At 42.1% G+C, this 27,952-nt stretch overlaps 3 long non-coding RNA genes across 3 annotated transcripts in view; 2 read left to right on the forward strand and 1 right to left on the reverse strand.

Moving 5' to 3' along the window:
* Nucleotides 1-277: 277 nt before the first annotated feature.
* Nucleotides 278-4,727, forward strand: LOC109298971. Its single transcript, XR_002097736.1, has 4 exons — nucleotides 278-1,345; nucleotides 1,671-1,790; nucleotides 3,135-3,249; nucleotides 3,602-4,727. It is a non-coding gene; the product is annotated as an uncharacterized LOC109298971 (long non-coding RNA).
* Nucleotides 4,728-13,750: 9,023 nt separating this feature from the next.
* On the forward strand, nucleotides 13,751-27,702 carry LOC109298973. The gene is made up of 3 exons (XR_002097738.1): nucleotides 13,751-13,836; nucleotides 27,100-27,104; nucleotides 27,692-27,702. It is a non-coding gene; the product is annotated as an uncharacterized LOC109298973 (long non-coding RNA).
* The window catches only part of LOC109298972, a 28,612-nt gene continuing 14,491 nt past the window's right edge, over nucleotides 13,832-27,952 (reverse strand). The window contains exons 2-3 of the long non-coding RNA XR_002097737.1: nucleotides 24,081-24,193; nucleotides 13,832-14,126 (exon numbers count right to left, since the gene is read on the reverse strand). This is a non-coding gene — a long non-coding RNA (uncharacterized LOC109298972). The remainder of the gene's footprint in view (nucleotides 14,127-24,080; nucleotides 24,194-27,952) is intronic.

Genomic DNA, 27,952 nt, shown 5'->3' on the forward strand with positions numbered 1-27,952 from the left:
AAATTTGCTGCCTTTCAGTTTGTGGCCATTGTTTCTAGTTACCTCAATAGGTGCTCTGATAAACATCGTATCCCCTATTTCCTGCTGTCCCCCCAGTGAGTTTGTAGATGGCCAGAAGATCACCTATCAGCCTTCTCTTGCGGAGGCTGAAGAGATTCAGGTCCCTCAACTATTACTAAAAGCTAAAAGTCTGATACTACATCACAGTAATCATTGGGAGTATGACCGTCTTGCTTTGAATATCCATTCCTGTGCTGTCTTGACACGGGTACCTGGTGGTAGGCGTGGTGAGGCTTCATTCAACCTCTGAAAGGGGCCTCGGTCACCCCGGCGAATATCCCAGAACTTGCCTGCCATGACTTTGAATGTACCTTCAGTGTTGGGGTTCCCTGTTGGAGGTCCCTCGGGATCAAACGCTCCTCCTGATAGATTTTTTGGGGGCTCCACCTCCCCTACACCTCTTCCATGCACTAACCTCTGACGGGCCACCTGATTTCAATATGGTTGGCCCTCCGGTCCTGATGATCTTTACTTCTCATGCCCCTTTGGTATCAGATCCTAGTCTTTTCTTCTTTCCTGCGGGTCACAGGTCTGCTGTGGGTTCACCCCTTTGAGGGTGCCTCTCCTGCTGTGTGTCAGCTGCTTGTTGATTCTCATGGGCAGCCCATGTATCAGGGCGGCACCCTGATCCCCTCACTATAGGCATACCAATAAAAGAGAAAATAAGGACAAAATAGGAAAACCACAAAGGAATACGCACAGGCAAGAAAGATATGAAACAGGAATACACAAAGAAAATAAGGCAGCTAAAGAAAAAGGGGAGATCAAGCTAAACTGCCTTTGCTTCCATCCTGCCTTAGAGCCTGTGTCTGCCTGTGTCTCCTGATGCTGCTCCACTCTCAGCTTTCCCTGAGGGCTTCCTCTATCCCTTCCCTGATCAGCTCCTCTCCGGTGCTCTGGGGCTGTGGGTGTCTGGTGGGGAGAGCCTCTGTCATCCCCTGTACTTCTGCCACTCTTCCTGGAGTGGAATCTTCTCCTGCACGTTAGTGCTGCCCATGACCGGCGTGGAGGAGTGTTATAATTGCTGCTGCCTGAGATGCTTTTCCCTAGGCGGGGTCTTCCTTTGCACACTGGCGCTGCCTGCCGCCAGTGTGGAGAGCCTCTGCAGCCTCCACTGCTTCTCTCGCTCTCTGCTCCTGCTGGCTTGTGTCTACTTTTATTCCAGCCAGCCAGCAATCACTCATGATGTCACCTGCCAATCCCAGCTGTAGATAAGTGCGGCTGATGAACCGCACAGGCTTCTCTCTTTGGCATTGTTCGTCCTGTGTCTGGATTCCTAAAGTGGGTGAGTAACTCTTGATTTCGGGGTCTTTCTTCTGTGGGTGTGTAGCTTGCATCCTGGGTCCCCCTATGGAGGGTTTTTTTTTTGCTCCCCTGTGATTGTACCCCTGGGACAGGGAGAATTGCCATTGGATTAAGCAAAAGCAAGTTTGGACCCAAATGGAGTGAATGGGAAAGCTGAATGAAACTTTTCTTTGCTGAGAGTACAGACATTTGATTTTTTGCTTTCCTCTTATCTTCAGAGCCATGCATCATGTTGATAATCTGTGTTGCATAATCCAGTGCTTGTGTGTTTTTTCTAACTGTTCTTCTCCCCTCTGTTTTTGCAGTGATTTTTTCCCTATCTTCCATCTGCTAAAAGGCAGATGTGGGATTTTATCAGCACCTTAATCAAGAATACTTCACTGAATGGGATGCTTTAAAGCAAGGCTACTACTTGGTTTTTGTTTGTATGGTTTTTTTTGTTTTTGTTCTTTGTTTCCCTCCCACATTATGACTTTACAAAATAGCTTTCAACCTGAAGGATCCCAAAGCTTCTTAGCAGCTATTATTCAAGTCACAGACAAGGATCACATCATCCACAAATGGAGGAGATTCACAACATGTTGCCGTGTTACTCAGCATCACAGGGTGGGCAGTTTAAGAACTTATTGTCCAGCTGAAACTTCAGGGAAAATTTAAGAAGGCAAAAGAAGTAATTAATTGAATTGGAATTTGGCCAGGACAGAAGCTTTAATATGTTTATAACCTGGGCGGTACTCCAAGAGGTATCCCCTCTCCAATTGAAGGGATCAAAGCAGGTGCACAAGCCCTGTGGGAGGTGTAGGGACTCTCCTCCCCCTATAGAGCAGAGCCAGACCACCAATGGGGACTTAACCATATACCTTTTAATACTGGGAACATAACAGGCATAAATCAGAGGGTACAGTGGACACTACAATGCCCCAAGGGGGCAGGATTCAACAAAGGTTAGACACTTACGATCACTGACAAAAAAAAGGGTTAACAAAATATAAAACACAAACAGCAGAACAAACAATATGGGTTGGTGAAATATAAAAAGGCACAAAATGCAAAGGAAATGTAGGGCCTTGATACCTGGAGGCAGAGAAAGGGGGAAAGAAACACAATGGCCCCTTTCCACTGCAGGGAGATTTGCTTCTTGTTATTTCACTCACCCAAGTCACCTCAGCTTGGACTTGAACCCATATCTCCTATGTGGTAGGCAGGAACACAGCCACCACTGGTAGCACTGCTCCAGCCTGCTAGGGGTCTTGACTTTCCCAGAGCCCCGGCCTCATGTCAAGCTGCCCAGCCTCTGATTAGAGGAGCTGGAAGGAGAGCTGGGAACCTCTCAGGTTGCTGCTCAGATCCTTCCTGGAGCGGAGGGGAGCCTCTCCTGCTGGCTGCAGCCTCTCCTTGGGGATCCTGGAGCCCAGTGGGGAGCCTCTCCCGCCGGCTGCACGCCACGCTGCTGAGGGTCCCACTGCTGCCTGCAGGTCCTGCTCTTTTAGGGCAGTGCTCCTGCCCCGCTGGCTCAGCTCTTGCCAGCTCCATGAATCTCCTTCCTTGTTGTCCCTCGCTGGTCTCTCTCCTGAGTCAGTCTACGCTGCCGCTTTTATCCCCCTCCAGCTGACCCAAGGGGCCAATCGGGACATGGGGGGCTGAGTCACCTGATTGGTGCGGAAAGGGAATCCCAAGTCCTCCAATCATCTTTTGCCCTTTCAAAACCCCTGGGCTAGGTCACTGCCAGCTAGCTCGTCACATGTTGTATTTTCTTCTTTCCATTTCAGAGCAGCTTCATGGATATGGGCAACAATACTATAACCCTGCCACCGATTCCCTTCAGGGCTTGTTCCTCCATTCAGCATAATTCAGTCATGATAGTATCCAGCCATCCAGTCAATGGTCAGTCTCCAGGTTGTGTTTGCATGATTTTCTTTGCCATTCTGTCACCTGTTTGTCTCCCACTGTGTCCCCTCCACCATAATTTTTTCAATTATTGCCAGTCTAATACGTTGATTTCACATCCTGCTTTCTTTCCAGATCCTTTATTTGTCTCAGAACCACTCCATTTCAGACCTGCCTTCTTTCCAAGAGCTCTCATCTCTACTGCCTCCAGGCTTTTGATGTTCATTTTATTTAAAGCTGCTATTTCCAGTCCATAGAGTAATACTGTTATCACTGTTTTGATAAATATGCATTTTGTTACCAAACAGAATGTTTTTATTGGTACATAATTTCATCATTTTCTGTGCAGGTCCTACAGCCAGTGCACATCTCCATTTTAACTTGTTTTTGATGGAACTGTTGACACTGATTGGTCTGCCAAGGTACACAAAAATCTATTTGTTCTATGGCTTCAAAGATGCTGCATGTGAACACTTTGTCTGCTGCCCCTTTTCCAGCTATAACTGCTTTGTTTCTTGACATTTCATGTCAGGCCACATCAAGCACACTGATATTACAAGGTAGTAAAGGGTATCAGAATTAATTCAAACATGCTGGCCAGTGCTGAAATATACATATAACCATAAATTTCGATGATACAATGTCATGTTCTCCAACTTACTTGTAATGTCCCATTTAACCACAGGATGACAAACTATGATACTCCATGTCTCTTTCTCCTCCATCAAACTTTAACTTGAAGCACTTGCTTAATTTTCTATTTATTCTTGCAAAACCACAGATATTTGTATACATAGCTTTTATTGTCACAGTAATCTTATTTGGAATTGTCATATCACTTTGTTTCACTCCAGACTGAATTATATGACCTTATGCCGTAAATTGCTTTTTTCACTTTTTCACATTTACTTACAGCATGATTGTTTTTGGCATGACAAACTTATGCATAGTTGGATTAGCAGGATCTCCTTTCTTCAAGATGCCTGCGACTCTTGCCTTTAATTTGTTAGCTGATATTTATTCCCACATCTTCTTGTATAGTTTTTTCTGATGCTTTGATGACACTTGTCCTGCCAGTTTTTAATAGCTAAAGCCTGGACACATGACACTTGCTCTGATGTAAATTACACCAGGACCTGGAGTGGACAGACAGAAAGATGTCCAGGAGTAGTTGCTCACAGTGGGTAGTATTACAGTGCCTTGACACAGCCAATACGGCTACAACCTGGATAACTAACACATGGAAGATACTGAATTTTAGCTGATTTTTAAAAAATGAAATCTTCATAATTTCCCAAGCAGAAAACATCTTTCACCATCTGAGACCTGAGATTCTGCTTCTGCCTTTGTCAAAGGTAATTTGCATCATCACAGCCTCACAGGAGCGCTGAGAGACTCTTTACCAGCTAAGAACTGCCTGCCCAGAGGAGTTTTCCATCTTTTGACTCCTCTGTGAAATCCTATGAAATATGAACTTTCATTTCTTCCCAGGAGAACTTTTACAATCTTTTTTCAAATGCCTGATAAAGGGTGTTTGTGCCTGAAAGCTTGCAATTAAAGACATTTTTTCTGCAAAAATCTTGTTGGTCTAATAAAAGAGATCACCTCTACCATGAGCCCTGATTGCTTTTTCCTCTAGACCAGTGGTCTCCAAACTTTTTTGATCGCGCACCCCTATCAGTAAAAAATTTTTGAGCATGCACCCCCAATATATGTATATTTATATTCGTGCACCCCATCAGTAAAACATTTTTGAGTACGCACCCCCAATATATGTATATAAATACACATATAAATAAAAGTTCTAATATTTTCTTCCCGCACCCCAATGAGTTGTCTTGCACACCCCCTGGGGTGCGCACACCCCACTTTGGAGATCACTGTTCTAGACCAATATGGTTACAACCTGGGCACTTGACACTAGGTGGCAGGAGAACAGATCATAGCAAACACAAAGCTTATAGCATTGTAGCTACTAGTATCATTTTACTCTTGATTTTTTCCCAGAGTAATTATATACCACCTTCAAGTAAGCTATGCTGGTGTAGCCTTGTGAATTATGTATTTGCTCCTTGTTCACACAGATGTAAAACTAATTACAAATGTAATGGGTCCATGTCCAAAACTGATACATTTTGTTTTGAAAGAGTTGTGGAAAAATCTAGCTTGGTAGCTTTTCCTGTGTGTTCAGATCACCTTTTCATGAGGAAGCCAGATGCTTCATATGACAAACAGCACACCTGGCTTTTAACACTCATGCCTTTTATATAATGTTCAGGTACAGAATCCTTAGAATAGAAAACGTTCCTCATCAGTCCTCAGGACTCTTCTGTTTATTCACACTAAGATTTCCAAACCCCTTTTGAGATCAATGGCCTGCATGCAAAGAGTATGTCTTAGTATTATGATAGTACTGTGGACAATACAGGAATTGTCATACTGGATAGGTTCAGTGGTTCATTTGGTCTAGATCATGCCTCCAACAGCAGCAAAAGTCAATTGTACAACCATTTTTCCCTTAACAAATCTGCCTGTGAATGTTTTCATTACCTGCATAAGTGCCTGGTCCAGTTTTGAAATTTGTTAATGCTAAGACTCAGGAACTTGTAATGGAAGTGAGGGCAATAGTTTAATTGTGAATTAGATAAAAAGTGCTTTTATCATTTTAAATGTGTTACTTTTCAATGTCCGCAAATGTTTCCTTGTTATTCTATTATGAGAGGCCAAATAAGAGCTTGTTGTTTTCTGTGCCCTCTCCAGTCATAATTATGTACATCCCTTTTTTGGAGAGAGAAATTTAGCACTAAACATCTCTGTTATTTGAGTTGCAAATTCCTTCCATGTGCTGTTTCTATAATCATGATTCATTATACAAATAGATGCAGTCAAGCAGTTCTATTCCAGTAAACCTTGTGGTTTATTTCACTTCACCCCTCCTACATTTTTTGCCCTCATATTGCCCTAAACAGCATCTTGCTCTTTAATAGTCCCCTATCTCCTGCTGTTTAACAGCTCCCTTCCTTCTCTTATTCATTTGGACAGAGCAGGATATATATAAATAATTCCTTGGTTCTCACTTTTTTTCATGTTGCCTGCTCAGGCTAGAACACTTTTCTGGTGTACCAAGAACCATTGTTTCAAGGAAAGGAAGCTCTTTTTTGGTTTCAAGGCACCCCTCCATAACTTTTGTGAATTGTGTGACATCCAGTTTCAAAAACTAGGTTATATATTACAGTGCTTACCTCCTTACACAGGAGCTGGGCAATAGAAGTGAGAGGCAGTCCGGACAGGGACCAGCCTGAGCCTGGTTTATCTGCTTATCTCATCACACTTTGGGGCACCTTTCAAAGGATCTGGTAGCACCCCAGGCTTCCCCAGCAACATGGTTGAGAATCACCGCCTTAAAACTTACTCCTTTATCTCTACATTTTCCCGGGACTAAACCATTGTCCAATTTGTTGTGTGTGTTTGAGAGTCTCCTACAAGCTGCTGTGTCCATTCAGTTCCCGCTGAATTCAGCACTCTGTAGTAGAGAGTGTTCAGCAGCTCGCAGGACTGAGACTTCAGCTAGTTAGCTCACATGGACTGGAAGTTTGATGCAAATTTATCAAAGTCAATGGAGTTAGACCGGTACGATTTTGGTCCTTGGGCTGTTTTGGATTATGGTGGACTGTGCTCTTACTGCTCTCTGTAAAAAAAAATGTGTTTAAGATGAGAAAATAAAATGAAACCCCAGCTATATGTATGGTTAGGCGCCCTTCCACTCACAACTTATTCACAGCTCTCCCACCCAGCCACGTGAGTTTCCCAGTGCTTAGTACATTCTACACACTTCCTTTTTTTTTTACTACAGCCCAGCACATACTGAGTCATTCTGCACTTTACATGAGGGAGGGGAGGGGACATTTCCTGCAGCTAAGAGACAAAATTTGCTTTTCAGAGGCAACTTGCCTAACTTGGTCTACCCATATTCACTATGTAGGGCTGTAGAATGCAAAAGGCTATTTTAGATGAGTCAGGCAACAAAAATTAAGGAATTTTTTAAAACTTTGTCCTTTTTTACAAGATGTTTTTCACTTGCTTCCTTTGCTATCACTTTGAAGACTATTTTGCATGACCTTCTCTGAAGGAGTGTTTGTGCCTCTGTGGGGGATGATAAGACATAATGGGCAGTAGTCTTACCCCACCCACTTTAACCACACAACCTTTTCCCCTTCCTCCCTTGCTTTTTGTTATCCTCTTTTTTTCTAGATGGCAGGACATATGGGAGATGGGATAGCTGTCTCCTCATTATCATTGCACTGCAGAAAACACATACAGAGACACATCCCTTATACTCTAGCCACCTTTCTTCTAACTTCTTCCTCACTTTCGTAGAAGTGTGAGTGTAAACACAGCCTCCCTTGTGTTAAAAATTGCTATCAGCTTCTTCAGAAGTACTTCAGCATAACAGACAATATCTGTTTGATGTATTAAATCAGCAGGGTACATGCAGGGCATCAAACTATGATGCCTGCTTAAGAAAAGCTTGGCTCTTAATCTCAGTCCAAGGACTACCATGCTAAGAGCTGATATCAATTTTTAACAGTGGACATAGCTGTGTTTACACCTCACACTTCTGGGAAAGTAAGGAAAAAGTTAGAAGGAAGATGGCATAGAGTGCACCCTCAGCAAGTCTGCAGATGACACCAGGCTGTGGGGAGAAGTAGATATGCTGGAGGGTAGGGCTAGGATTCAGAGTGACCTAGACAAATTGGAAGATTGGGCCAAAAGAAATCTCACGAGGTTCAACAAGGACAAGTGCAAAGTGCTGCACTTAGGATGGAACAGTCCCATGCACGAGTACAGCCTGGGGGCTGACTGGCTGGGCAGCAGCTCTGCAGAAAAGGACCTGGAGGTTATAGTGGACAATAACCTGAATATGAGCCAACAGTGTGCCCTAGTTGCCAAGAAGGTTAATGGCATACTGGGCTTCATTGGTAGGTGTGTTGCCAGTAGGTCGTGGGAAGTGATTATTCCCCTCTATTCAGCACTGGTGAGGCCACATCTGGAGTACTGTGTTCAGTTTTGGGGCCCCCACTACAACAAGGATGTCGACAAATTGGAGAGAGTCCAGCAGACAGCAACAAAAATGGTGAGGGGGCTGGGAGACATGACTTATGAGGAAAGATTGAGGGAACTGGGCTTATTTAGTTTAGAGAAGAGGAGACTGAGAGGTGACTTAATAGTCTTCAACTACCTGAAAGCGGGGTTGAAAGAGGATGGAGCTATGCTATACTCAGTGGTGGCAGATGACAGAACAAGGAGCAACTGTCTCAAGTTGCAGCAAGGAAAGTTTGCGTTAGATATTAGGAAGAATTTTCTCACTAGGAGGGTAGTAAAACACTGGAACAGTTTACCCAGAGAGGTGGTGGAAACTCCATCCTTCAAAACCGAGCTAGACAAAGCTTTGGCTGGGATGATCTAGTTGGGGCTGGTCCTCCTTTGAGCAGGGGGTTGGGACTAGATGATCTCTGGAGGTCCCTTCCAACCCTAATTTTCTATGATTCCTTTCTTCTCTTCTCATAACTGGAATGTGGATAAAACCAGGAGAGTCACAAGAGACTTCCTTCTCCTGGAGCTCCTCCTGATTGGCCTCTTTTAAGGATCCTGCTGTTGTTCCTTAGGCTGATAGGTTAACTGGTTGCCAGTGACATCCAGCTCAGTCCATTTGCCCTTTCTGATAACAGTGGGTCTCTAGAGAGTATTGTAATTAAATAAATCATTCTGACATTAGAAGCATTCCCTAATGCTTTTTAATGCGGAAAAAGCTCTTGTTTTGTGTTTAAAACAACACCATTGTTACTTTAGGACAGCTTTCTTAAATTTAACATTACCTGTGCAATTTGGCAACAAACTGCCCTATTTCAGTTTACCATGTATCTTGCCATCTTGCCTAACTATTAGAAAGGGCTATTTTGTACCCTGCATCTAAACACATATTAGCCTCCATTAAAACCCTGTTTATTTTGTTCCCAGTCATGTTGTTGATTAGTGCTGGTTACCTATTCACCCACTTCTAAAGTCTGAAGTAGAAAAACAGGGAAAAGTGTGGTATGTGTTCAGGGAACAGCTTTTCCAAACTCTTATTTAAGTTACAGACTAGGATCTATTACTCGGAAACTGGGAATGATTGTAAACACATTGGAAGACAAGAGTGAGATTCAGAAAGATCTTGACAGATGGGAAAGCTTGTCTGGAGCTAAGAAGTTCATTGCTGACAAATGCAAGGTGTTACACCTCAGGAAGAATAATCAAAACCACAATTACAAATGGATGCCTTCTGGCTAGATGGCAGCACTGCAGAGAAGGATCAGGGAGTCTTGGTAGGTCAGAGACTCAATGTAAGTCTGCAGTGTGATGCAGCTGCAGAAAGGGTGAATGCAGTTTTGTGATGCATTAATAGATTCACTAGGTGCAAGATATGGGAGGTAATGGTGCCTCTCTACTCAGTGCTGGTTGGGCCTCATCTAGAGTATTGTGTGCAATTTTCCGCTCCACATTTTAAAAAGGACATGGAGAAGTTAGAGGGGACCCAGAGGTGGATGACAAAAGGCTTGGAAGGCAGGTCATATGAGGAGAGGTTGAAGGAAATAGGTATGTTCAGCTTGCAGAGAAGGTGCTTAAGAGGGGACATGATAACAGTTTTCAAATACCTGAAGGGCTGCCATAAAGAAGAGAGAAAACATCTTTTTTGTCTTGCTGTAGAGAGGAGGACAAGTACTAATGGCTTGAAGTTGCAGCAAAGTAGGTTGGGATTGGATACCAGGAAAAACCTCTTCACTGTTAGAACAGTGAGGCAGTGGAATAGACTGCCCAGGGAAGATAGGGACTTTCCATCATTGGAGGTGTTTAAGAAGAGGTTGGACAGGCATCAGTCAGGGATGATTGAGACATAGCTGTGCCTATGTTCTCCTGTGGGTAGAAACCATGTTTCTGGGCTTTACTGGTTTACACATGGGGCTGAGAAGGAATTTTTTCCCTTCCTGCTGCTATGTGAATCAGGGTTTTTTTAAGCCTTCCTCAGAAGCATTGGATGTTGGCTGCAGCCAGGCTGGGGTATTGACTGGGGTGTGCCAATGCTTCTGCTGTGACTTAAACCCAGAGGTTCCCAGCTCAGGGTCAGACAGATTGCCATATTTGGGGTCATGAAGGAATTTTATCCTATGGTCAAATTGGTGTGGACTGTGGGGGATTTTGTCTTACTCTAGGAGGAGGCATGCCCCTATTCTTGGGATCTCTCAAGCATATTTTAACAACCTTTGTAGCAGCAGAACATTAACTGCTGTGGTCTTCCTGCTTTACCTGTGGCAGATTACAGTGTTATGTCTTGTGTTTTTTTAGGGCTGATTGTGTAGTTTGGTAATGGGTTAGAAAATGGATTTGCATAGGGTGGTTTGGATAGAGATGATCTTGCCTCAGGCAGAGGGTTAGACTAGATGACTTCTGGGGTCCCTTCCAGCCCTACTGCTCTATGAGTCTGTGATCTGTGACCCTTATTCAAATCAAAATGAAAGTGAAGTCAGTAAGAGTCTGGTTTAACAAAAGAAGTCAGGATTTAGCCCTTTCCATTCAAGCAGGAAAGATTTAAATTCTAGACTCTGTTATCTTTCTTAATTGTATTGTTGTTCCCAGTAATTTTTGATCCTGGAGAATAATTTTATCCTGGACATTTATCATCCCAGACACATTTTTTTTTAACCTTTGTCGAACATAGCCAGCTATTTTTTCTTCTTATGCTGTCCAAGGTTTTTAATTTAACAGGCCACCACTGTTGTGAATTAATTTTGTTATCTTAAAGATTTTCCTCATAAATTGCCATAATAAACAAAGGATTCATTTGTAGTCTGTCTTGGGTTTTATATATATATAAAACACACACACACACACACACACACACACACACACACACACACGCCTTACATCCCATACATATGTAAAGCTAGCTAGCATGGATACCCATATATATAATATGGGTATCTATATACTAGCTAGCCTTACATATGTATGGGATGTAAAGCTAGCAAATTTGAAGGAAAACTGAGTTCTGTTTCAAATTATTTTGGTAAAACTAGGCAAAAGAGGAGTGGAGAAGTGTAGAGAAATGAGAATTTCATTTCTGGCTTTGAGGATGGTATAGTTTTGAAGGAATAAAAAAACTGAAATGGCTTCACAATATTTTAACTGCTCGTTTAAGATGTGTTTGCTCATTAAAAAGAATCTTATGAGTTTTCTGTTATTAATATTGCCATTACTAATTACTGTCCTCTTTTAAGGAGCTGGATGAGAGACATTGAGGACTATAGTTTATTCCACCTATTAGGCACGTAAGTAGATTTAGGTAGCTAAATGCAATTCTGTTCCACGCAGTCTGAGTACTTGCAAAGTGGTTAATAGAAAAGATGAGTGAGTCTTCTTTTTCCTCACTTCATTTTTTCTTACTCAGTCTTAAGGACAAGATGATTGTGTGTTACAAAGTAGATGCATTAAAGTACGGCTGTCCAGCTGGCAACAACAGCCAGAGTCTCTGGGCTCCTCCTCCCTCCACTGGCTTCCACTTCCTGCCCCTACCCTAGGGAGCAAGGTAGTGCAGCATGGGGAGCTGAGGGTGAGCCTGGGCTGTGAAGGCATGCAGTGCATCTTGGGGGAGAGTGCAGAGTGCAGGTGTGAGAGGGTGCCCACATGGCATGTGGTCCAGGGGGGACTGTAGCTTTGACCACTAGCCACTTAGAAGTTGCACAGCTCTGCATTAAAGGATTTTCAGGTGGTCAAGCAGGGTGGAATAGAACTACTGTTAGGTGCCTAAGTCCATTTAGACTCCCAATTGATTAAATAAAATCTGCACTAAATGGTTTGTTGTCCCTATTCGTCTGGAGACATCGGAATATATGGCAGTGGTAAAAATTAGGACTATTCCTTGCCCACCTATGAATCAAAACCTGAAGATATTAGACATATTGCATGTGCTGAGGCAGAGGAAAGCTTGTTGACTATCTCTTCCTTAGATGTACAAGACAGGTAGAGGGGATGGGTTGGATAGTCACCCTTTTCAAATTTCAAGGGATAAGCCACGGGCTATGGCTTTTTCTTATCCTAGGCAAGACTCAGCTTTTGTGATAGAGTGTTGCATTCTTTGGTACCACTCCAGGGTGACCTGATAAAAACTTGACTGAAACAAGTAGCAGGTATGGGGCTGAGACAATTCAAGGAGGCACTTCCAGTTGGGAAAGACTATGGGGCAGCTAAGCTTTGTTAGTCTTAGAAGAAACTTGAGCTAGTTTCAAGAGCTGCTGTCTGAGTGCAGGACAGAGAGCACATAAGGGGCAGAACTGCTGGATTTCTGATTTCAGCTGTTTTCTACATTTCTGGATTTAAGTTGTGTGAAAGGACTATGACCAGAGGCCACAACACCCCTGGGATTTTATATGTTGTTTTGTCTTCTCATGATTCGTGAGAAATCTGGGAAAATAAACCTGGGAGCCCAGAGGTTTGGTGTTCTTGTTTTCATTTTTCTTTCACTAACCCTTGTATGAACTTTCTCTTTAGTTGATCGGACCCTGTTGAGTCTACACCCAAGACTCCTCATATTTCCACTACTATAATTTCATTGACTTTACAAGGAGGGAAGAAGTAGGCTCCATGTCTTCTTCAGGAGCTGGGAGAAGCTCTGAATGTTTCATGTTTACATCAAGACGTGAACCACAGCCCTAATTTTATTCTCCAATACTTTTAACACCAGTGGCAGATTACAATTATGATGAGGAATGTTAAAAACCATTTCTGTGACAAGGGATATTTCAGTAGTCCAGAACTGTCCCCATGTTGGAGAACATTGTGAGTTTACTGAGATAAAAATAAAGATTTCAGTACAGAAACGTTCATTTATTTATTGTGTTTTTTCCCCACAACATCTAATGAGAGGTCAAATCATTCTTCAGTTTTTAGAATACACTTTTGTAACAATATTAAAATCAATCATGAACTTTCTAATTGAACTGTTTATATATTACTGTTGTGTCACAGTTTCTACCCTGCCCCAAACTTTTTGTACCTTTCAGGCCACCTCTTCTCCTTTATAACTGTATTAAAGTAACATCTAATAGAATTTCATTGTGCTAGGTGCTATACCATTGTGACAAGAGATGGGGGTGCGTCTACATAAGACGCTTACTGCACATTACCTTAATAACACTGCACAGTAGCATGGCAGTTAATGGCCTACTGTGCAGTGTTATTAGGCTAATGCGCAGTAAGCGTCACAAAAAAATTGTGCACTGGTGCTAATGCACAGTAACTCTAGTTACTGCACATTTAGTTAGTACTTTATTAAGCTAGTACTAAACTAAAAGTGCAGGACCTAAGGTGCTTTAATGAACATGTGGACATGCCCAGGATGCCCAGGAAAAAACTGGTGTTAAAGGAAGACAATAGATAGATAGATAGGTAGATAGATAGATAGATAGAGAGAACTGAACCACAGAGAGATGAATAGGGTTCTCTTGAGGAAAGCATTTAATTTTTTTGCCACAACTTGTTGCTACCTATGTCTTGTTCATATTGAGCTGGAACCACCACCCTCCCTTTTTGAACCTCAAAGCTGAAATCCCAATCTGGATATTCCTTGGTCAGACCCACCTGCTATAGGTATACAAAATGCTTAAGTAAAAGTGCTGCTTCCTTGATACTATTTTTGACTAGACTTCCATCAAGTAAGCGATTTCCTCATTACTCCATAAACCCCTTTTCTCCATAAACCCCTCTGGACTCATTATGTGGCTGTCTGTTTTCAGTTAGTCTCACAGGGCAGACTTTGTGCATTCCTGAAGCCGCAGAAGCTGAAACAAAGTATTACATTTGTCACTATATCATCAATATCTCTCATCTGTAACACACATACAAAACATGTCGGGACAAAAATCATCCCCATTGACTTCATGACTCATTATATCATGCATGCATGGACTTGTACCATGAGTTTTACCCTCTTGAATGAGAAGCCCCCATTTATAGTGCAGCCATGATCTATAATAACTTCCTATTCTGATCTTTCCATTGACACAGCAAACAAGAATAGTTAACTCAGATTTCTAGCATACGTTTCCAAGATGAGAAAAGGTTCATTTTACAGCCTCCTGCTCTATTCCCTGTGCAGTGTTTTACTCTTTGCCTGACTGAAACATTCCAAAGGTCCTATTAGCAAAAGACCCAGAAATATAACTACATTTTGACTTTCTATCTCCATTTAGAAACCTCCCAAACTCCAAGATTCCTCTTGCTAAAAACTGAACCTGTGTAAGAAGGCTTTGACACAATCTTTCATGAGGCATGAGACAGTGCTTATGCTAAATGTATATGGCATTTTCCAATAATGATATTATCCCTATGAACAAACACCTGTGTTGTTGGATACAGGGAGATACTCTGCATGCTAGCTGGGGAACTGGGTATTTGACTGTTTGTTTGAACATGTAGTTACCCAATTCACTCATGCAAATACCTGGCTGTAGGTGCAAACTGATGTTTCTGCAGATTTTACTGGGTTTGGTTTTCAGTATTGGCCCATAAATTATTTTAGTTTACTTTTCAGATATATAAGCTTCAATGTTAGTAGCGATCTGCTTATGAAGCACCCTCAGTTCTACCTATAACCAGCACTGCACTTTTCATTACATTAATCAGAATGGTCCCACTGTTACCGGATACTAACCCAGTTGTTGTATTCACCTGTTGCCTCTTGTTTGATATGACAGGGAGTTTTTCACTTTATGTGTATATGGTATCTGGTACAATGGGGTCCCAATTCCTGACTGATTCCAGCAACAACAGATTCAGTGCATAACAATAGAAATTTCCATCTCACATAACACAACTTTACTGCTATACACTTGAGACAAGGCTTTGTAACAAAGCAAGTCTCCCAACTGCCACCATCTCCATGCTTCCATGACAGCAGCAGTGGTAAATAATTGTTAATGGTTAAAAAAGAGTGAAACAGAGTGACAATGGTAAAAAACAGACAAAATATTAAAAGGTGCATTTTCTTGTCATCCTCATAAGATTCCCTCTTATGAAATTAAGGAGGAAAAATGGTTCATTTGTTGCTGAGATGCTGCCCATCTGTGTCTGTGTCTAATCACAGTTAATTATAAAGAGCTGAGCTTCTGTAATAGTCCAAGTCCCAGAGCTCTGGAAGGCCCATCATGTTATTCTATAGCTTTCATTGCCAACTTTTGTAGTTGCCACTTTCTATTATCAAGGACCAATAGGTAGAGATTTTACAGGATCCCTGGCAAGCAACACAAAGTAGCCCAGCTTAGTGCTAAAGCAATGACTAATCAGAATATCCCATGAGGAAGCTTTGCAATAGCTCTTGTAAGGGTAATGAGGACAATTTTCATAGCTGTGACATTTTAAGCCAAGCAAAATGTAAGCAACATTTTTTCCAGGCAAAAGTGCACAGTAGGTAAAGGGCAGCTCCAAAACAAAAAGGGTTTTTCCAGATGGGATGCATGGCACCATGAATGAGCATATGATTAGCAGCAATGTTTGTGTTGTTTTATCATAGGGCTAATAGCGAAATTCTATTAATTGCTGAATGCTGTTTTGTTTGGCAAATACAGGAAGCAGTTTACATGGCTACGCAGTGCTCTGGTTCACAGTCCCTCTGAAATAGTATTATTGTAATGGGATAATACTGATTAGGGACGGTTCCCTGAGGAAGGAGGGCCTTTTGATGATTGAGTCATTTCCTTTCTCTGCTCAACTTCAGGAAGATAGTGCTTCTCTCACCACAGACACGCACCCTTTGTATCCACAGGGTTCTTCAGCAGGGAGTTCAAAAGCGCATGCCCTGGCTTTAGATGTAAGTGCTTGAGTTAAGGGGTATAGAGAATGCAAAAGAGTAATGACCTGTAGAAATATGTCACACTTAGGTGTTCTGCTGTCACATTTCACTGAAGAATTTCAATACACTTTTCTCAAGCAATTAAGCCTCAGAATATAACTGTGGGACATTTAAGTAACACTCTTGTTGTAGTTTAAATGATTTAACCAAAGTTATACTGTGGGTCAATGACAGAGTTTGCAATGGAGCCAGGGATGAAATCCTGACTGTACTGAAATCAATACAAGGTTTTCTAGTGCATTCAATGAAACCAGATCTTTGCCCCATATGCCCCAATGGCCAGTCTCTGGTCTAACCACTACATAACTCAGCTTTTTAATTTTGTATACGTCACCATGTAAGAAAAGAAATCTTCTCTCCCACGAAGTTGTTTAAGCTCCATGTAGCATACTTTTTATTAGAAAGCTAAGATTTAAAGAATCTTTCTTTTAAAAACAGAACTAATGAGCTAGTTAATATGAATTTTCTATCCCCTTTTGCTTGTTAAATTTCTAGAGGCAAGCAAAGGCATAAATGTAGAAGTAGTGAGAACTTTTTCATAACATGCATTTGTTAAACTATACAGATATAATATCAAAGAGCTTATGATAACCCCCTGAGAACATTCTGAGATATAAAATTACTTACCTCAGAAAGAGGGTTGGGAAAATGCTGGTCAGATCCCCAGGTCAGCCTTACTGACGCTCAGCACAGCTAAGCAAAAAACACCTTTTCCTGCTTTTGATCATGGGCTGCCTGAGGGCCACTTTAGGTCCTGGTATAACTCAGGGAATCCAAAGGGCTGCTCTTAGTTACAACTGCAACAGAGTCCTGCATGTCACTGCCTTGGTCAAGGATCAGGCCTCTCTTTACTCTTCCCCATCTCCTCCACAGCATGGTGAGCTGTCTAGTACTGAGTATTTAGGAATCCTCAGGCACCCCCTTAGGGCTACCTTGTGGCTGAAGCAGCACCAAATGACTAGAATCATGACGGGCTTGAGAAGAGCCCATCATATTTAAACAAGAGTCATAGTTAAAAATATGTGACTACTGGTTACTTACCAGATGTCAGAATCTGCTCTCTTCCTCCTAGTACTGCTGATAGTCTGATGGTTCATATACTCTCTGGACATGATTCTTTTCTGCTACACTTGTGTATAACTGGAGTAGTTCCATTGCAGTCAATGGAGTAAAACCAGTATAAAATTGAGGTAAGTAAGGGGAGCGGCCCACTCTTCAATGTACTCTGGCACTAAGTTCCAAAATTAGTCTGCCAGCAACACCTTAACTCATGAATGCAGATGTTGGGCTCACCTCCTACAGTACTTGAAGTCTGTCACTGAATCCATTAGGAAATGGATGTTCAAGCCTCAGTCTGTGGGCCAGATCCTCCAGTGCCATGTCATCCAGCCTGTGGGGCTTCCCACAGGTCTGAAAATGCGGTGGTAGTGGAGCATTGCTTCTGTCCTGCTACATTTTCAGACCATAGAAGAGCCTGAAGCCCTACACACTAGGTCAGGCATGCAGGGTAGCACAGCTTAAACCTGGCATTTGGGGCCAGATCCTAGCAAATGGGGCTGGGTGAGAGTGGTGCAAGTTGCCAGGGCCCAATCCTGGTGTGCAGGACTGAGCAGGGGTGTTCCAGGCCACCTGGGCCTAACTCTGGCCTTCAGAAGCAGCATGGAAGCAACACAGGCCCTGATTCTGGGATGTGAATCACAAGAGAAGGCTAAGGGGGGACCTGGTGACTGTCTATAGACTCACTAGAGGGCACCAGAAGGGTTTGGGGGAGACTCTGTTTCCCCTAGCGCCCGCTGGCATAACAAGGAGTAATGGGCACAAGCTGATGGAGAGGAGGTATAGATTGGACATCCGCAAAAACTACTTCACGGTTAGGGCGGCTAGGAGCTGGAACCAACTTCCAAGGGAAGTGGTGCTGGCCCCTACCCTGGGGGTCTTTAAGAAGAGGCTGGATGCCTACCTGGCTGGACTCGTTTGAGTCCCATTTCTCTTTTTGGGGTTTTTTGTTGTTCTCCCGCCCTGGCGGGGGGTCGGGCTAGAAGATCTACTAGGTCCCTTCCGACCCTTAATCTATGAATCTATGAATCTATGAATCTATGAATCTAGCCCATGGAATGACCCCACTCTACTGATCTGGCCCACAAGGCCAAAGATTGAACACCACTGCTTTAAGACATTAGTCTTGGTAGCCCAGACAATCTAGGAAGCTCTTTTGTATTAGGAAGTCAGGCTTATGTTTTTCTGAAAAAAAGTTCTGAATTGTTAGAAAAAGATGCCAGCCCTGGAGAGGGAAGTTCCTACCTGCTATACAAAATACATATAGCAAGAGTAGGAACTCAACCTATTTTGCCCCAATGTGCCTTTACCCTGACCTCACTGGGCCACTTCCACAAATGACAGTATGGTTAATTTCTCCATTAAGCCTTTAACTTTGTTATTAGCAAGGTGTCAATCAACCCAGTTGCAGTGATAGGTTCTAAGATGTAGATACTGGGCGTGTTTACACAAGACACTACTGTGCACAGCGCCGGATTTAGGCTTAAGCTACTTAAGCTACAGTTTAGGGCCTCACAATATGAGGAGCCTCTAAATAAGAAAAAAAAAGACATTTTCATTTTAATTTGACAAATACATAGATAGATAGATAGATATGGATTAACAGTTATTATTCATATTAAGTTCATAAATGTATGCAGAAATAACAATAATTCATCTTAAAATTTCATGAAAATCCATTTCCATGGATTTTGTGGATTATTTTTATCATATGGGGCCTCTTAAACTGGACATAGCTTAGGGCCTCAGCATGTCATAATCCGGCACTGACTGAGCAGTAGCAACAAGTTTGCTTGGCGACAATACTGCACAGTAGTAATGAGCCTGTTGCTACTGTGCAGTAGTATCTAAAAAACCCCAACCCTTCCAGAGACTGTACTGCGCAGTAATGCCGGTTTCTGCATAGTCATTTAAAACTTGTTTCTGCGTCTACATGAGCTTATGCTTATGCATCTGCACGAGTGGCAGTTATTACTGCGCAGTCTGCCACTGTCTGTCAATGAGAACTGGAAGGAGGCTGTTAGTTCATTTCACAGAGACTGCTGAGCCATCATGTGGTGGTATTTTCTGATCACTACCAGTCAAGAGAAAATTCAGATGAAGGATCTAGGCTGAAAAATCCCATACAAGTCTCCAAACAAACTCTGTGCTCCTCACATTCCCAAAGTCTGCGGAAAATCAAATCCAGATTGAGGCGTTACAGCTAAACCCAATATACCCACAATGCAACCCTCTGAACTCCCAAATATTTGTCATATGTGGCATAGGGGATGCAGTAATGAAACTTAAGGCCTAACAAGGATTAGCAAGAAAATGTTTCTGTTATCACTTCTGAGCTAAAACTGGAGTCTTCACAATGTTTTCCCTTTTGAGGTGCAGTAATTGGTTTACGATTAGGCAGGAAGCTGTACCAGTATTATTGCTCTAAAGGAGCCAGTGTTATCAAAAAACAACACATCAGGGCCTGTCCTCACAGGAAGGGGATCATGAGTAATCAACAGTGCTATAATCCAATTGGCTGCTGGTCCCTTTGTGTGGACAGTACAGTGTGTAGGAAAAAATACTTTAGGGACTTTTGTTTGAAGTAACAGTATTTTAAAAGACACCAAATTCCTCTTTTCTTCTTGCTGTGGCTTTTCCAAACTTTCATGGGATTTCCTCAAAAGAAGTCATTGGGGTAACGATAGACTTATTTATATCAATGCAAGGCTTTTCATTGTGATGGATGTTTTACATCTATGGGCCCAGTTCTTCCCACTTACTTCACCAGTGCAAAGCTACCACCCCACAGCAAATGGTGGAGAATTCACAGCTCCTCTGTTCTACTCCCAACCTCTACATAGGCTAATTTTTGAAAGCTCTATATAAAATGGTAGATACACCCATATGCATGTGACTATGCAGATAATTGCTGTCACAGGAGCTGTAGCCAAGGTAAAGGGAAATTGGCCAATGCTTTTCTTATAGACATGGGACCATAATTCAGTCTTCCTACAAGCTCCCCATGGCTGCTGCTCTTCGGTTCTGACTGTGCAGTGTGCCCCTGGGATGAAACTGTGAAGCTCCATGGATTAAGCTCCATGATGGAACTGTGGCAGCAAACCAAGATGCAAGGATCTGCCCACCATGCAATCAGGATGCAAGACCCCTGCCCGCTAACACTACCTCTCTCATTATGCTCAATCCTAGCAGTAGAATTGATTGCAGCCATTCTTGGGGTATGGACTTGCACATAATTTACCTCAGGGTAAATGGCACTGGGTCTTGTGTTCATGCCCTTACCCTGCGGTAAGTAAAATCCAACTTGTGGGTTGTTTAGACCTTCATGAAAGAGGGCCAAGTTAGGGTTTGGCAACATTTTGTGGCAGGGAGGCCGGAATGACCCAGCTCAGGTCAGAGGTGGGTAGGCATTAGGAGTCAGCCACTACGGCCGTTTCTCCTCTGCACCTGGGCAGTTACCCAGGAGCAGCTAACACAGTAAAACCCATTCTCTTTGAGGTAGACTGTTTGCAGTCTGGAAAGTTGAACTCTGAGGAGCTGAAGTCAGGGAACTCTTTGTGCCAGGGTTACAGCTTCCCCATTGGTCTGACAAAACCTTGTTCTCCAAGGCTCAGTGCAAGGCCTACTTATTCAGGTTTTCCCTCAAGGGGTACTTTGAGTGGTAAAACTGTTTTCACGTCTCAGCTGCTCTCCTCAAGTTGACTTTTTGTCAGCTTGGTTGTTTATTTCATCAGTGATGTCTGTAAACTGAAGCCTTTGTGCCCAGAGGGTATGTAAACCAAGAAGCTTTTAAAAGCCAAAAGATAAATAAAAATACAATCTTGAATAAACAATAGGCTTTTGTCCTAATTTCCTTCCTTTCCCTAATGGATGCCAATAAAAGTTCTGCATTTCCCAGTGTATCAACACAACAGTGCCAGTTAATAGAAGACCTCACAGCCAATAAAATTGATGTGACCAAATCAATAGTCCAATACTTGTTTCCTTAAAACATTTCTTTAGCTATTGTGACCATAACAGGTTTCTACTTTCTTAGCAGAGATATTCTGCATTTATCCAGAAAGCATAGCATATTTTAGGGACCTACATATTTCCAATGAAGCCAGTTGAATTAAATCTGGCTCAGTATATATCACTGAAGCAGTTCTCTTCTCTTATCAAATATATTTTTAAACATCACATTCCAAAACTGCTTTAACTCTAAAAATCCTTAGGCTAAATAACTCCACTTACTTACTTAGAAAAAGCCTTTCCCTGTGCATACAACCTTAACCCATGGAGAAGGGAATGATGATTTAAATTTCTGCACTTTTTCTGTTTTGTTCTTGCGAACTAAAGACATACCCTTGACAAGATCTGGAAACATGCTTACGTCGGACCAGAATTAGAGATTCAAGCTATGAGATCATACACTTTGGAAATATATTTGATCATATTAAACGTAGGCCATGTCACTGAAATATGATAGTAACAGTTACGACCTGATTTTCAGAGGTACCAAGTAGCCTTCGTCCCATTTACTGCAATGGGAACTACATCCTCCAGGTTTGGGCCCCTGAACTATATCTCATTCAGTACCACTCGTCAATCACAGCTTAGTTATACTAATAGTACCAGTTCTTTGTATTTTCTTAGTGCCATTGTTGTATCAATCTCTAATGTCATCATAAACTTTAAAAGAACAGTCCTAGGTATGTCCACACATTCATTATTGTGCCATAGTTACTGCACATTTAGTTTAGTACTTTGCTAATGAAAAACTAAATGAATGCATAGTAACTACATTTACTGTGCAGTAGTGCTGGCGCACTTTTTTTTTTGGTGATACTTACTGTGCAGTAGCCTATTAACACTGAGCAGTAAGTTTTCAGCACAGTTTTTGACTGGCATGCTACTGTTTAGTGTTATTAGGCTACTGCGCAGGAAGCATCTGGTGTAGATGCACCTCCTGTGAGGTGAACTGGGGTTGCTGTTGGCCCTTACCACATTGAAAGGCCCAAAGGAATTAATCATTCCTGTTATCTTAATCTTATAAATCTGTAGTATCACCTGGACCCCTTCCTTCAGAAATCCATTTTGTGCACAGCTGCTCTTACCATGAAGAACTTTTCCTTATGTCTCTAGTCATTTTGTGTTCAAGCCATTGTTCCTGAGATATTGTGGTTTGTTTCTTCTTTAGCTCAGAAGTTATTTTTTGCATATTCTGTTTATTCTGAGATTGAGTCAAGCACTAGGGTGGTATTTCTATATTCTGATCTGTCCCTCTCATTTGCCCCTCTGTCCTCTAAAATTCTGTGGAAAGCACACAAGGAAATTTGACCCAATCTTGAGCTTGCAGCCTTTGAGTACAAGCTGCATAGTGCCAGCACTACACAGCACAGGCCCCTATGCAGTATCTGGAAGGGCTCAATACACACATATTGACCCCCTAAAAAAGATGCATATAAGCCATGCTTGAATGTCCTGCTCCAGTACTCTCCATCGGCTTTTCATAAAGGTCTAAAGGTAGAATGCCTTTCTACCCGGTGCCTTTCTGCCTCCTTCCCCATTCTGCACACCATGCTGTGGCTACTAAAACCACAAGGGAGTCTTACACAGGCAATTCCCATGGAGGTGCAATGATTCTGAGACAATGAAAATCACATCCTTTAAAATGTAGTCTGTGGTGAACAACCTCAACTACTTTGACATTCCCTGGAGTATGTTCAAATGGCTCTATTTTTTTTTCTCCTCTAGCTTTTCCTCAGCACTTTAAAATTCATCAGTGATAAAAGCCTGGGTCCAGGATTTCTGCTTCCAGCAAATATGATGTACGGGCATGTTTTTCCCAATTGTTCTTCCAATTCTAAACCAAGGGCAAGTCAGAACAGGCTGAGCACCCACCCATAGCTTTTGTTTATAGAAGTCTTCCTGGGCAAGCCACACCCAATCCATTTTTCTTTCTGAAAATGACAAAACAAAACAGGCTGTGCGCCTAATAATTAAGAACACACACACACAATGCTAGGGCAGGCCAGAAATAGGCAGCAGGCAGAAAAGACATAAAAAAGTATAACCATGAGCATGTCTGGACACAGACAATATATAGTTTGCATATGTGTATATATGTGTGCAATCAGTTGACTGTTTGTTGCCTGGCAATGTGCTGTACAGTCAAAATATTGCTTATCCTCTGTATTTATTCATTCTTATTGTTCATTATAAACCCTGTGTAGCACCCTTGCCATGGTATATCAGATAGCTTTCACAGTTCAGCTTATTTTTACTTCAGAAACAATGAAAAAAATATTCAAACAGAACAACGTGTAGAGCCATATATAAATATACAGCAAATTAGGCATGTGAATGAACTTCACACCCAGAAAGGAAAGTAGCAATATCAGAGACAAATGGATAACAGATTGATTTTGTGTCATAAGAGAAGCAGTCAGAAGTCATAAGTAATGCTATTTTTCTATCCTCCTGACTGTTTCTGAGAAATTATTTTGTCATTGTCTAAGAAGAAGAGGCAGCCCTTATAGAAATAAGTGGAGTCTCCATTTATGAGCATTTGCATAAGTGAGATTTAGGCAGGGTGTGGATTCAAGTAATTAAGAGGTGTATAATTAAATTATGAATTGCTCTAATAGAAAAATGAGAGAATCATAGCCTCTTTATTGGAAATCAGGACAGAAGATGCAATGTTCAAATCAGATTCTGAAGCTGGATTATGGCAAAACACATTTTGGACATGAGGTTGAATTATGATTCAAGTTATGATTAGACAGCCATACTCTTTTGAGATTAAAGGCCAGAATATAAAAGTATTTTCTCACTATCTGTTGCTTACTGTAAAATTTCTATGATTTAGAGATGAAATCAGCTGTGGATAGCAGAATAGCTCTTCCCCAGAACAGTTGAACCAGATCCAGAAAATAGATGTCTCTCTTCCAGCCTGGGATCCTACCCAGATGAAAAGAATATGAGTGAGTTTGGATCTTCCCCTCCTTAATACACTGCCTCTATCCCTCCCCCCTGCACCCCAGAATCTCGCTGTGTGAGAGCTGCAAAATGCCCTCAACTCACAGGCATATCCCTGGAAGCTAAAGGCACACAGCATGAAACAGGACTGTGAAGGACAAGCCTAACTTTGTTATGATGAATTCTCCCAGTTATAATTATTTGGAGAAAAATATTGTTCAATTGCTGCATAAACAATTTTAATTGGCTCAGGCGCCCAAAATGTGCTTTTTTTGTTTGGCTGCCAAGATTGCTTTCTCACTAGCTAATTATGCTGTGCTTTAGCTTTCAGCAAAAACAGGAAATAAAGCATCCATTACTCAAATGACAACTTTTCAACAAGCCAATATTTCAACATCCATTGTGTAATTTCCTATCCATAGCCAGTTAGAAACTAAGTGCTTTTAAAAACATATATCCCTTCTTGCAAAGGCCTGCTTGGGACTCTATGCTGCTCAATAAGTCAGACTGCTTGCAATTTGGACATGTGCATTGAAAAAGTTTTCTTCTGGGACCCTACCAGCAAGTTCTCAGCAGTGTGGATCACCACAATATGTTTTTTAGCACAAATATTTCTCAGTCTATATCTCTTTCCTGACTCCTTCAATTAATAAGTCTACTTTGGGACATCTTGGAAGTATATATCATCCACCTCCAACCTGGACACCCACAACTCTTCACATGGTAGCATAGACATGACTGCTAGCTACTGTTCCTAATGGATTCCCTCTTCCAATGCTTAGCTGATGAGGTCAGCTGGCTGATATCAGCTGCCTGTAGTGCATGCCTCAGGCACCCTGTATATTTCTCTAAATTTCCATACTATCCAATATATATAAATTGGCAAGTGTACCAGGTAAAAACTGGGGTGAGAGATATGAGAGGCTTGGAACTGATTCACGATTGTGCCTGAGGCAACTGATCTATGCAAGAGGAGCAACGTGGACTCTTGATGAATTGTCTTCCTTCTCTGGAGTAGAAATCACAGATGGTTGTTCCAAGCAGACAGCTGTCAGGGAAAAATAATGCCTTGGTTATATGACTGATGTAAATCGTTTTTGTGTTGACTGAGAGTATATTAAATTTGACATACCCAAGACTGCTTTTTCTACAGGTGCTTCTGGTCCATGGTACCTCAAAGGAATGCTGCTCTTTATATAGGTTGGGTATCTGCCCAAGAGCAAATAGAATAATTTCATCATGATAAGATGTGTGATTACTGAAACCATCAACTTCTGTTTCCTTTCACTGGTTCCTTTAGGCTACCCCTTCAACTCTCTTCAGATCATACATTTTGATAGCCAGGAGTTCCTCAATTTGATGTTCATTTTTATGGAGCTTCCTTCCCCCTCCTCCAAACAGAACATTGAGTCATTTTACTTCTCATATGAAACATTCCCAGTTTACGTATTCATCTGCTGTTAATGTACACAGGTTTGAGCTACCACTTTGTCCTGGACAGTAGCTTTACTTTGCAATATACAATATAGTCTAAGTAGATCAGTTGCTTCACAATATATATTCAAACCAGCTCTTTGTTTTTTCCAAGGAAGTTGATTGTGAATCTATTTCCAGCTCTGAAAAGGACACTTATGTATAGCACTGGGCATGTGACTTTCAATATAGAGAAGTTATTTTCAAAATTAAAGTAATTAATGTGACCTTTCCTCTGTAAACTCCCTAGCACAAAACATTGTTCATTAAAGAATGATCCAGGCTGCCTGGATATTAATTCATAGGGTCTCATGAGGTAACTATATTGTTTGTGATACTCATTTGTGGTCAGGTGGACACATTGTAAGAATTTACAATAGCAAATTTGCATCACAAGCTATGGAACTTGATGGAAACACATTTTTTCTTGTTGTATAGCCCAAACAAAGCAAGGATGAGATTAGGATGCTACATTTGAATTTATAAAAAAAATTATATAACTCAAACCAGTGGTTGAGATCCAAGCTCCATGTTACCGTATTCAAACTATTAATCTTAGGTCTTAACCCTCCTACACCCAACCCCCAGTGAGCAAATTGTGATTTTATAAACTCCTATTAATCTGTTTTTGGGTTTGCAAAAATAAGGGAGGTGTGGAATTTTATTTTAATTCCACTAGTGGCTTAAAGGCTAGAGCATATAACATTCCTGAAAGTGGGGCAGCCCTGCTGGATGCCCCGGATGCTGAGAATAGGCTACATAGCACTCCATTTATCTTCAGAAGGCTGGAGAGGTACAGGAGTACAGGAGTCAGATGGTAGAGGTGAAGAGGGTCCCAAAGCCAAAGGCCTCCAGAGTCTAAAACAGGGCTGGGTAAAATGGCAGATCTGGCCAGAGGCTGGACTCCATTTCCCAGCAGCTTCTGATCACATTGCTGTGGCTGGTTTCCATGGAGATCCCAGCGGCTGTGGGGCTGTGACACTGGGGCCAGGGTTTCCATGGAGACCGACCCCAGCAGTGCTGACATGGCTTGTGGCTGAGTGGTGAGCTGCTCCAGGGCTGGGGCTGGGATGTTGCAGCAGTGATGGCATGGTCTGGAGCTGACACAGAGCCATTATCTGCTGCCTGCATGACCCTGCCTGGGGCGTATGGACAGCAGATCGCAGTCTGCCTCAGCTCCAGAACATGCTGTCACTGCCACAAGATCCTGGTCCTGGAGCAGCTCCCAGTCCAGCCACACACCCTGCCAGTGCTGCTGGGGCTGGTCTCCATAGAAACCATGGCCTGCCACTGCTGGGGTCTCCAAGGAAACTGGCTGCAGCAATGCAGGCAGGGGCTGCTGGGAAATGAAGTCTACTATGGGCCTGATCCAGCCCACGGGCTGGACTTTGCCCACCCCAGTCTAGAATAAGAAGTTGAGGTTGACCCAATCATAGGATTTCTCTTGATCCAGAGAAAGAAGGATTATGTTCAGACTGAAGAGCTCTGCAGCTACCAGCTTGTCATACAGCAGAGAGAGAGACAGAGAGACAGAGAGAGATGCATGCTGGGAGATAAAGGGCATTTCCTAGTCTCAACGCACCTTTGTGCATTGAGTGTGCTTATATATACCAAGTGTGCTTATATATTAGTTGACTCTTAGATAAGGTTATTTCCAAAAGCTGCCTTGGGGAACTAAGCTTATATGTACACACATACAGTCATTTTCACCTCTTTTCTTTTCATCATCTTTCTCTGAGATTTTATGTGCCTAATAACCACCCTGTTTTACTTTAATCACACAGCAAAAGATCCCTGTGGTGTCCATGCTACACTCTTTTTATTACTACAATATTTATCACTAACTGACCCATGAAGCCTATTCAGCATATAACCCTCTTTTTTTGCTTTGACCACTATCCATTTCCCCTGTGTGTATCTCCCTCTTGCTCCCTGTATCTCATCCCATCCCATTAGCTCTCTGTGCTGAATAGCCTGTTCCAGGACATCAAACTTTAAATTAAACAGAAGATGATCAATAAGCTTAGCAAATTGCCTGTGGCAACCTCAGCAGTTTGAATCAAAGGCCTTTATATGTAATTTAAAGGGCATCCTCATTCACCCCTATGATGTGGTATAGACCTGTTATGTGCTTGGTCAGGTTAGCTGCAGTAGCCATCCAGGATGGAAAATGGTGCAGTACAAAGAGTTAGACTCTTCTGGGTCTTAATGATAGTGGATTTTGAGGTTAGAAGAGGCATGATATCTTGGAAATGTCTTCCAACCTCA

Source organism: Gavialis gangeticus, unplaced genomic scaffold, assembly GCF_001723915.1.
Source record: "Gavialis gangeticus isolate Ggan-Ray unplaced genomic scaffold, GavGan_comp1, whole genome shotgun sequence".
In the NCBI taxonomy this organism is placed as follows: domain Eukaryota; kingdom Metazoa; phylum Chordata; order Crocodylia; family Gavialidae; genus Gavialis; species Gavialis gangeticus.